Genomic DNA, 8,376 nt, shown 5'->3' with positions numbered 1-8,376 from the left:
GAAAAAACTGTTCTTGTGGCGTGAGGTTTTGGTCCGGATGGACCACAGCCTCCTGCCAGAGGGGAGAGTCTCAAAGAGTCTGTGACCAGGGTGGGAGGGATCAGCCAGAATCTTCCCTGCCCGCTTCAGGGTCCTGGAGGTGTACAGTTCCTGGAGCGACAGTAGACTGCAGCCAATCACCTTCTCAGCAGACCGAATGACACGCTGCAGCCTGCCCTTATCCTTGGCTGTAGCAGCGGCGTACCAGATGGTGATGGAGGAGGTGAGGATGGACTCAATGATGGCTGTGTAGAAGTGCACCATCATAGTCTTTGGCAGGTTGAATTTCTTCAGCTGCTGCAGGAAGAACATCCTCTGCTGGGCTTTCTTGATGAGGGAGCTGATGTTTGGCTCCCACTTGAGATCCTGGGAGATGATGGTTCCCAGGAAGCGGAAAGATTCCACAGTGTCAATTGTGGAGTCACAGAGGGTGATGGGGGCAGGTGGGGCTGGGTTCTGCCTGAAGTTCACAACCATCTCCACTGTCTTTAGAGCGTTGAGCTCAAGGTTGTTCTGGCTGCACCAGTCCAACAGATGGTCCACCTCCCATCTGTACGCGGACTCGTCACCATCAGAGATGAGTCTGATCAGGGTGGTGTCGTCCGCAAACTTCAGAAGCTTGACAGACTGGTGACTGGAGGTGCAGCTGTTGGTGTACAGGGAGAAGAGCAGAGGAGAGAGAACACAGCCTTGGGGGGAACCGGTGCTGATGGTCAGGGAGTCAGAGACGTGCTTCCCCTGCCTTACGCGCTGCTTCCTGTCAGACAGGAAGTCAGTGATCCACCTGCAGGTGGAGTCGGGCACACTCAGCTGGGAGAGCTTCTCCTGTAGCAGAACTGGGACGATGGTGTTGAAGGCAGAGCTGAAATCCACAAACAGGATCCTGGCATAGGTTCCTGTGGAGTCCAGGTGCCGGAGGATGAAGTGAAGGGCTAGGTTGACTGCATCATCTACAGACCTGTTGGCTCTGTAGGCAAACTGCAGGGGGTCAAGGAGGGGGTCGGTGATGTCTTTTAGGTGTGAGAGCACAAGGCGCTCAAAGGACTTCATCACCACAGAGGTCAGGGCGACGGGTCTGAAGTCATTAAGCCCTGTGGTCCTTGGCTTCTTGGGAACAGGGACGATGGTGGAGGACTTGAAGCAGGCTGGCACATGACATGTCTCCAGTGAGGTGTTAAAAATGTCTGTGAAGACTGGAGACAGCTGATCAGCGCAGTGCTTCAGGCTGGCTGGTGAGACAGAATCCGGACCAGCAGCTTTCCGGGGGTTCTGTCTCCCGAAGAGTTTGTTGACGTCCCTCTCCTGGATGGAAAGAGCCGTCCTCGGCGTGGGTAGGGGGTTGGTGGGGGGGAACTTCAGGGTGGGGGTTGGAGGTGCCAAGACCCCTCTTGAGGTTGGAGAGATGGGGGTGGTGGATTGTAGCTGCAGCTGTTGGGGGGCGTCGTGGGAGATGGTTGCAGGACTGTCCCTTTGTCTTTCAAAGCGGCAGTAGAACTCGTTCAGGTTGTTGGCGAGGCGTCGGTCGTTGATGGAGTGGGGGGCTTTCGGCTTGTAGTTGGTGATTTGCTTGAGCCCTTTCCAGACAGACGCAGAGTCGTTGGCTGAGAACTGGTTTTGGAGCTTCTCAGAGCACAGTCGTTTGGCCTCTTTCACTGCCTTGCCAAACTTGTACTTAGCCTCTCTGTATATGTCTTTGTCCCCACTCCTGAAGGCCTCTTCCTTATCCAGTCTTAACCTTCTGAGTTTAGCTGTGAACCAGGGTTTGTCGTTGTTGTAACTCACCCTGGTGCATGATGGTACACAGCTGTCCTCACAGAAGCTGATGTAGGAAGTCACAGCCTCTGTGTACTCGTCCAGACTGTTGGTAGTGGTCCTGAACACATCCCAGTCTGTACAGCCTAAACACGCCTGGAGATTCTCCACAGCCTCACTGCTCCACTTCCTTGTCGTCCTCACAACAGGTTTGCAGAGCTTTAGTTTCTGCCTGTATGCAGGAATCAGGTGGACCATGATGTGGTCGGATTGGCCCAGTGCAGCACGTGGGACGGCGTGATAAGCGTCTCTGATGGTGGTGTAACAGTGATCCAGAATGTTGTCCTCTCTGGTCGGACATTTTATAAACTGTCTGTATTTGGGGAGTTCGTGGGTGAGATTACCTTTGTTAAAGTCACCAACGACGATTACTAAGGAGTCCGGGTTGGTCCGCTCCACACTCAGTATCTGGTCGCCGAGCATGCGCTGTGCGACCTGCACGTTAGCTTGCGGTGGGATGTAAACACCGACCAGGATGAACGAAGCGAACTCACGGGGGGAATAGAAAGGCTTACAGTTTATGATGAAGGATTCCAGGTCTGGAGAACAGTGCTGCTGAATCACTGTCACGTCGTTGCACCAACCACTGTTGAGGTAAAAACAGATTCCTCCACCTTTCGCTTTGCCGGAGAGTTCCGTGTCTCTGTCCGCTCTGTAGAGCTGGAATCCTGCCAGCTGCAGCGCAGAGTCCGGTATTAATCCACACAGCCACGTCTCAGTGAAGCACAAAACTGCCGATGAATAAAAGTCCCTGTGTTTCCCCAACAGCAGTTGTAGTTCCTCCATTTTGTTGGGAAGTAAGCGCACGTTAGAGAGAAATATTCCAGGTAACGGTGTTCGTAGTCCACGTTGGCGAAGTCGTACCAGCACCCCAGCCCGTTTCCCTCTCTTCCGGTGTTTCACTGCATGAACAAAGGTGAGCTGCACCTTTGACCAGAATGTCCAAAAAGTCCAGAGCAGTAGGCAGAAAAGTGGGAAATAACTCCTCTGGTGTAGTAACCCTGATGTTCATGAGTTCTTCTCTGGTGAGAGAGCTCCGGGTACCATCACAGAAGACCGTTTTAAAGCAAAAAACAAAACAAAACAATGCGCACCAACACGCCGAGGCGACCATCTGCTCCGCCATCTTGGATAGGGGAAATGGACATTACAGTGGAATAAAGGTAATTAAATAATTAATGAACACGAATAATTAAAGAGAATAAAAATTTATATTTAAAATGCTAAGATAATAAAGCTAAAAAATGAAAAATTAAATCATGATAAAATGATAAGAAAATTAAAGGAAGGTTGGACTGATAACTTACCTAATAATGTTTAGATGGCATAGTCAAAGGCCACTCTAAATAAATATGTTTTTAATCTTGATTTGAAGCAACTTAGGGTTTCAGCTTTTACAGTTCTAGTTGGAGACATCATTGGTCCTGGAGTTGATGTGGATGTTCTGACTGCCTCTCTGATCTTTTGGGTTTTTTCAGTGAAGAAGTTAACAAATTCATTGCAGGTCCTGGTAGAGTGGAGTTCAGATGCTACAGTTACAGGAGGGTTTGTTAACCTGTCAACCGTGGCAAATAATACACCAGCATTGTTAATGTTTTTACTGATGATCTCAGAAAAGAAAGATTATCTTGCATTTTTCAGTTGTAGGTTATATCTGTATAATCTCTCTTTATAGATAATATAGTGAACCTGGAGTCCAGTCTTTCTCCACCTGCGTTCAGCTTTTCAACACTCCTTTCTTTCACTTCTGACTGGTGGAGCACTTCTCCACGGAGACATTTTCATCCCAGAAACGACTTTCACTTTAATTGGAGCAATTGAATCAATGATGTCTGAGATTTTATAATGAAAGTTTTCTACCAGCTCATCTACAGTGTTACAGGGCAAAGTGGAGGTAGAAGAGTAAATCTGGTTAAAGGTTTCAGCAGCACCGTCCTTAAAGATGTGTTTTCTTATCATGTCTCTTTGACAAACTGAGTCATTGCAGATGATGCTTTCAAAAATAACAGAAAAGTGGTCAGATAGAGCAACATCAGTTACAGACACCTTGGAAATGTTTAGACCCTTAGTGATGATCAAGTCCAAAATATGTCCCTGTTTGTGCGTTTGCTGTTTAACATGTTGAGTCAAACCAACATTTCTAAGAGTGTCACATAGATCTATTGGACTTCTGTCTTCAGAATTGTCCATGTGAATGTTGAAGTCTCCCACAATAATTAAACAGTCATAATCAACACATATCACAGATAAAAGTTCATTAAAATCACTGATAAAGTTTGTTTTGGACTTAGGAGGCCTGTAAATATTCAAGAACATGGTTCGGACCGGGCTCTTTACCTGGAGAGCCCAATATTCAAAAGAGTCAAATTTTCCCAGAAATACTTTTTTACACTCTAATAAATCTTTAAACAAAGTGGCCCCTCCACCTTTTCTTTGCTGTCTGCTCTCACAAAGAAAATAGTAGTTTGGAGGCGTCGCCTCTATCAGAATGGGAGCTTCATTAAATTCATGTAACCATGTTTCTGTTAAAAACAGAACATCAAGATCGTGGTCAGTAATGAAGTCATTGATTAAAAATGATTTTCATGACAGAGATCTAATGTTCAATAAAGCCAGTTTATATGACTTAGTTGCTGATATTAACTCTGTGTCTGGTTGTACCTGACAGTTTATGGCTTTCATTGATTGTTAATTACTGTCTCATCCTTTTAGCTTTGTTCTTTCTGTCACATATAAACACAGAGATTTTACAACTATCTCCTATTAGGGGCCCAAGTTCTTCCTGGAGATGATCATTTCTGATAGAGTTACCACTGGGGCCCAGACTGTATCACAAAGAAGTGATTTAAAGGTCCTGATTAGGAGGAGATAGATTAGGAGGTGGTGGAGGTCTGCGGCATTTGGAAGATGTTGGTTCAGTAGCAGAGCCTCGGCCACGGGGGGGTGTTGAATGGAGAAGATGTCAGAACCATTTGGGTCCCACTCTTAAAAACTTCTTTCATGTTGTCAATGAAACCAGAAAAGCAAGAATTGGGCTCAGTGGGGAGATGGGAAAGTTCTATGTGGTCTGGGTTGGGGTCATGGGTGATAGGGGTTTAACAGGGGTGTTGGTCAGGGTCAGGGTTTGGGGGGAGGGGGTTTTAACAGGGGGGGTGCACTTCTTCAATGGCATTATGACGATCTACTGGTGCAGATGGAATGATCTAACCAGGAGGTGGCGGTCCATGCCTCACTAATGTAAGTGTAGCTGTCCTTTGGCAGGAGTATTTCACTGGCATAAGAGAGACCATTATCTGAGCAAAAATGCTTTAAACGGTTAGCAAACCTAGACCTATGACCTGAGAGATCAGCATTAAATCCTCCACAAAGAAAGTGTTGCTTAACACATTTGTCCTGTAAATAAGCCATACTATAGGCCAGTCTGTTGAGGTACTCATTCTCATAGCACTCAAAAGGAGTATATATGTTCAGCATGGAGATTCTTTTATCCCCTCAACAGAATCGAGTCCAATAGCCGGGTCAACATTCAACCTGACTACTTTAATTAGCTGGTCAAGCTTCTTATGCCATAGCACCGCAACACCGCCAGGAATTCTGCCACGGAGTATCCTACTAGAGCAATCAGTGGTACACAGTACATTGCACATTTCCAACAGATTCTTTACAAGGTGGCAAGCTTCATCAGCTTCATCATGGGCAATGCAAAATCCCCTTATGAGCCGATTTTAAGGTTCATGTTGACTAACAGGATTTCAAAAAAATCTGGATAACCAACACTCCAAGAAGGTCTTAAAGTTTAATGTAGGCAGAAATGAAAGGACGCATTTTGACTACATAGCGTCGTCAGCTTATTACAGATCCAAGACAATCAATGTACCTTTATAGAAGGTTAGAAAACATCTAACCCAACCAGAGTTAAACTAGGCAATCAGCCATAAGAGGAAACATCTGTGTGGACGCTGCCAGTTCAATCAGTGGCACTCAAGCAATAACATCATACAAAACATACAATACAGATATAAACATATAAAAATACTTAGAAGTACATCAAATCGTCAAATTCAGAAAAAAAAACAGTTTAACACCAGTTCTTCATTCAATCCCTTTGGGTTTACTGTCTGTAAGGAATAAATCCAAAATGATTCCTTTTGTAGAGGGAGTTAATCTCGATCATCTCCTCTTTTAGATGCAGGCACCTTTTCAATGCCTTGAAATTTCAGTGATCAAATATCATGGCCACCTGTCATGAAAGGTCAGCAACAGGGGATCTCCCATCTTTATTCTAAATATTACCTTCAAGCTTAGAAATCCTGATTTTTAAGGCCACAAGGACATTTCACTTGATATAGAACATATTTATCTACAGAAGACTACAGTAACGAGGGGCCCACCACTCCTTCTGGAACAGTGTTTTTAGGCACCAGGAGGCCAACCAGAGGCAAATCAAACGATCCCACACACGGAGAGGAGGGAGGAAACATCGAGCGCAGAAACAACATACAACAGAGAAGGACTTTATCGACCTATTCAGCAGACCGTTGTCTAAAGATGAACAGTCAGTATTGTCAAGGAGTTTAGGCTTTGTTCGTTTGCAATTTGCTTACTCGTTTCAAACTAAGGTAGATTGGGTTGGGGCAGCAATCCCCAAACCCGGCGGTGGAATTCGGGGGTAAGAAATGCTTTCAAAAAGAAGGAGTACTCGGTTCTGGTTGGCTTATGGGACTCCAGAGGCAGCTGAAGGGTACCAAGTGTGCAGGGGCCCAGGCAGTAGCAGAGGCAAAAACTCCGGCCTGGGAGAAGTTTGGTGAGGCCATGGAAAAGGACTGCTGGTTGACCTCGAAGCAATTCTGGCAAATCATCCAGCGACCCAGGAGAGGGAAGCGGAGCTTCGCCAACACTGTTTACAGTGGAGGTGGGGAGCTGCTGACCTCGACGGGGGACAGTATTGGGCGGTGGAAGGAGTACTTCGAGGATCTTTTCAATCTTGCGTTCACCCCTTTCCTGGTGGAAATGTAACCAATGAATAGAATTTACTCGGGTTCAGATAGCAGTTTACCATCAACCAATTCTGTTTATTACAAAAGCTCTGGATTGAAACACATCCAACTTCATCATACCTTCAACATAAAACTTTTCCAGTACAAAAAAAATAATAATTCACTCTAGCACTTTGAAACACTAACCGTGCAGGACAAATAATATATTGTCTTTAGTAAAATAAAATAACGCTGGCCAGCAAAATAAATCGTTTATATAGAGCTCTATATGTGTGTGGTGCATACGAAACAAAATAAGATGATCAGGGTTGTCCTAGCTGGAAACGACCACCAGGAACGGTGATGGCAGATGCACTCCTCCACAGATGCAAGAAAAGGCTCAACGTCTCTGTCCTTCGCATCCACAGGTAAACCTCAGCCGTCTTCCCGTCTAGCAGGAAAGCATATTAGCAGGCATAAAAATCAGGTGCAGAGCAGAATGTGAACAGAGACACACACGTCTCAGCTCCGCAGCAGTTCTGATACTGTAAAGCCCGCGGGTTCCCTTAGGAACAGCAGTCGTAAAAACTGCCGTAAAGTGACGTCGCGCTTAACCCTTAAAGGGACACTACCTACAAAACCGAAACAATACTAGTATGACAGTAAACCCTCATACCACAGAGACCTATAAACAAAACAAAACACAAACAAAAGTGCAGCTGGGTTACAGAAACAGAGAGTGGGGACTGTAAATTAGACTTGTTCATCACCCAGGCTGAAGTCACCAAGGTGGTCAAAAAGCTCCGCGGTGGCAAGGCTTTCAGGGGTGGATGAGATATGCCCTGAGTACCTCAATGCCCCTTTTCCACTGGCTCGATTTGGCCCTACTCGACTCCACTTGGCTCGCTTTGCGAGCATTTCCATTACTGTTTTTTCTGTACCGGTGCCTAGTTTTTTGGTCCCTGCCCTTGAGCAGGACTGACCGGGGACTACATGTGATGTGACCAGACTGCTGTTCACTGTGGGACCAGGAGGAATGAGAAGGTTTTCCAAGAGGTAGAGCAGGGAGAAGTTAAAAAATCTTAAGAGCGACTACAATAATATTAAGGACCACAGTGGCTGGAGCGGGTCAAACCCAAATATAATTTGACCATTTACTAATAACAAACCAGCCTGAAGGCTGAAAGAAAAAGAAAAGGATACATCAGCTGTCTGAATTACATGCAGGTAGGGGGCGCTGTAGTTAATAACATCCTAAACCAGCTGATCACACATAAAATCAGCTGTTCAGATGCACGAACATTTCCCCAAAACACACAAACAAAACCACCATGAAACAGCAGGTTTGGTTCTGAGATTTATTGACGGACCTTCAGAGAACCAGCATCTGCAGGAGGAGGGAGCAGGCAAAGGGCAGCTGCCAGTAATCAGACTGCCTGCATCGGGTCAAACTGGAGGAAGACCCGGTGAATCCATGGAGCACGAAGATCCAACATCCAACCTAACCCTAACTTCACTGCGGTCAGAAGTCCGTGGTTCTGGGCTTTAA

This window comes from Girardinichthys multiradiatus, chromosome 9 (assembly GCF_021462225.1).
Source record: "Girardinichthys multiradiatus isolate DD_20200921_A chromosome 9, DD_fGirMul_XY1, whole genome shotgun sequence".
Lineage (NCBI taxonomy): Eukaryota > Metazoa > Chordata > Actinopteri > Cyprinodontiformes > Goodeidae > Girardinichthys > Girardinichthys multiradiatus.
This window is presented reverse-complemented; position numbering follows the sequence as displayed.